We start from the raw sequence: 3,588 nt of genomic DNA, 5'->3' as shown, positions 1-3,588 counted from the left end.
CACAGCGGGAGGTGGAGTCCGAGAAAGGATTAAGGTGGGCGCAAAAAGACGGGCGGGGGGAAACCCGCCTCTGACGCGAGGGCTCCTGGGATAAGTAGTTTTTTGGGTCACCTGACAATTCCTAGGAGACTACAAGCCCCATAGGGCACCGCGGTAGTCACGGAGACTGGGAGGAGAGCATTTCGGTACTTGAAGTTCCCTAGAGTAGCAGCTTGGGCGCTAAGACTTATGGGAGATGTGGTGCTCTTAGAAACTGCAAGTGATGTCGGGAATGAGAGGGAATCTGGGAAGGTGACGGACTGAAGAAAATGACTTAAAGGGGAAGTGATCTTGGAGTGAACTAATGAAGCTCCCGAGTCGGTTGAGATTAGAATAAAATACCCCCCAAAAAAGCCAGTGCCCCAGGGATCTGTGCGAAATTGGGCTGCAAGCCAGGAAGAATCGAGGCTGCAGGCCTAATAATAAACCTTTGAGAGCTGAAATAAATGTGACATAAGAGGGCGGAGGCGACCTCGCTGGCCATGACCAGGAAGCACATCCAGGAATACATTTCGACCTGCCAGCCAGGGGCCTGGTCTCGTTCTGCAGCAACAAGTGAGACGAAAGATGAGCAGGAACGTAGAAGCCAGGGCCTGGTACTTTAGATTAATCCCTTCCCAACTCAGTGTGGTCAAGGAATAGGTTCTGCTCAGACCCCATCACAGTTCTGAGCAATCACCTGAGTCCATCCTTATCTGCCTTTCCACCTATCCATCCACCTGCATGTGTCCTTTTCATCCTCCTACGTCTGTGCGAGGTGTTTGCTATGCCTTTGATTGTGTGTGACCTCATTACATCTGCCTCCATCCAGGTTTGTAATTTACGTCCTTTTCCAGCTCATTTACCTCTGCCTGTGATGATGTGCTGTGCACCTGTCCTTCCCTATTCGCCTGTAATTTTGTGTCCTTTCTTGTTTATCCATCTTTGCCCCTCCCTGCCTGTGACTGGGTGCAGTCTACTTTTCAACCTTGTCTGTGTTCTTTACATGCTAATAATTCACGTCTGCGTGGATCCCACTTCCCTGCTCCTGTAGAGCAGAAAATTCTACTAAGCTCAATCCATGAAAAGACCGTTGAAGTTTTGAGAGGAGGCTAAAAGGAAGATGGAAAGGATGATAAGGATGACAACAATGAAGAGGGACAGGGAAAGGCCTAAGCTCAACTCCTCCCCCAGACAAGCCTGCTGTGCCCCCTCTCCTCGCCACCCTCTTCTGTGTCTAATCCCACCCTGCCTTCATAGCCAAGCTCATAATGCACCTTCTCCATGAAGCCTCCTCAAATTTATTTGCTCCCTGTTATAGATGCACTGGGTTGGGTACTGGATAGATGCCCGGAGCAGTTTTTCTGTGTACCAGTTCTCAAACTTTAATGTGCATAAACATTACTGGGAATGATTGTTAAAAAATGCTAATTCCTAAATTTCCAGCCTAAGAGATTACTCTTCAATAGGTGCAGTGTGGAGGTGGGGAGTCAGTTTTTAAAAAACACCTCAGTTGATTGCAAAGCAAGAGAACTGAGAACCACTCTGAGAAACCAGACCTTCAAGTCCTACCTCGCAGGTGGTATGCTTGACTTCTAAAACTTGCTTTCTAATCTAGAGTCCCCAACTGTCTTAGTCATCTAGTGCTGCTATAACAGAAATACCAAAGTAGATGACTTTCACAAAGAGAAATGTATTCTCTCACAGTCTAGGAGGCTAGAAGTCCGAATTCAGGGTGCCAGCTCAAGGGGAAGGCTTTCTCTCTCTGTTGGCTCTGGGGGAAGGTCCTTGTCATCAACCTTCTCTGGTAGAGGAGCTTCTTTGCACAGGGAGCCCGGATCCAAAGGATGTGTTATGGTGCTTCTTTCTTGATGGTATGAGATCTCCATGTCTCTGCTTGCTTCTGTCTTTTATATCTCAAAAGAGATTGGCTCAAGACACAATCTAATATTGTAGCTTGAGTCCTGCTTATTAACATAACTGCTGCTAATCCTATCACATCAACATCATAGAGGTAGGATTTACAACACATAGGAAAATCATATCAGATGACAAAATGGTGGACAATCACACAATACTGGGAATCATGGACTAGCCAAGCTGACACACATTTTTGGGAGACATAATTCAATCCATGACACCAACCTAGTCTGGTGACTTTGGGCAATCACTTCTCTGAGTCTCAACGTGTCTCCTTTGAAAAATGGATAGAACATTAAGAAGTTCTGTCCTACTTCTGTGAGAAACCCCTGAAATTAACACATAGTGAAAGTATTTTAGAAACCAGTGAGAATGGGAAGTGCCTGTCTTTGTTACTGGTAAACATATCTTGCTGCCCAGCAGAGGAGAGAACCCCCTTATGGGCAGGGACCGGTCTTTGTTTAACAAATATTTTCTAAGCTGAGTCCTCTCATTGTAAAAATTAATGATTCACCTTATTAGTTATCGTCATGGATTGAATTATGTCCCCCCCAAAATATATGTATCAACTTGGTTAGGCCATGATTCCCAGTATTCTGTGGTTGTCCTCCATTTTGGGATTGTAATCTTATGTTAAAAGGGTTAGGATAGGATTGTAACACCATTACCAGGTCACATCCCAGAACTAATGTAAAGAGAGTTACCCTGGGGTGTGGCCTGCATCACCTTTATCTCTTAAGAGAAAAAGGCAAAGGGAAGCAAGAAAGCAGCACCAGAACAGGGCAGTCCTTTGGACCCAGGGTCCCTGCACTTGAGAAGCTCCTTGACCAGGAGAAGATTGAGGACAAGGACCTTCTTCCAGAACCAACAGAGAGGGGAAGCTTTCCCCTGAAGCTGACGCCCTGAATTTGGACTTGTAACCTACTAGACTGTGAGAAAATAAATTTCTCTAGGTTAAAGCCATCCACTTGTGGTATTTCTGTTATGGCAGCATTAGATGACTAAGGCAGATACATCCTCTGCCGTCAGAAAAGGTTGTCCTCATGTGGTACATACATACAATGGAATACTATTCAGCCGGTAAGAGAAATGAAATCCTGATACATATGGATGGAACGATATGATGGAACTTGAAGACATTATGCTGAGTGAAATAAGTCAATCACAAAAGGACAAATATTACATGACCTCACTTACATAAAAAGAAAAGGGAAATATATAGAGACCAAAGTTATTAGTGATTACCAGGGCCAGGAAAGAGGGGGAAAAATGGGGTTATTGCTTATGGAGAACTGAGTTTCTGTTTATAGTGATGGAAAAATCACATCAATTAAGGGTAGGGTTACAAAGTAGATTATCTTACGTCAATAAACTGTACATTTGTGAAAAGTTGAACTGCCAAAAGTTGTGTGATAGACATATTTACAACAACAAAAAGTAGCTGCTGAGGCTGCTTATGTACAACCAAATACCTCGTGGGATTTGGGTCCTTGGTTTGGAGGTTTAGGGTCATGGTTTCATGGACCATCACAGTTAATTGGCCAAATAACTGTTTAGTGCTTCTGTTCTACCTCCTAGTTTGTTGTTGTAGTACCTGGGGTCCTAAAAGCTTGCGAGCAGCCATTCAAAGGACAACAATTGATCTCTATT

This window comes from Loxodonta africana, chromosome 3 (genome assembly GCF_030014295.1).
Source record: "Loxodonta africana isolate mLoxAfr1 chromosome 3, mLoxAfr1.hap2, whole genome shotgun sequence".
Taxonomy (NCBI): Eukaryota; Metazoa; Chordata; class Mammalia; order Proboscidea; family Elephantidae; genus Loxodonta; species Loxodonta africana.
This window is presented reverse-complemented; position numbering follows the sequence as displayed.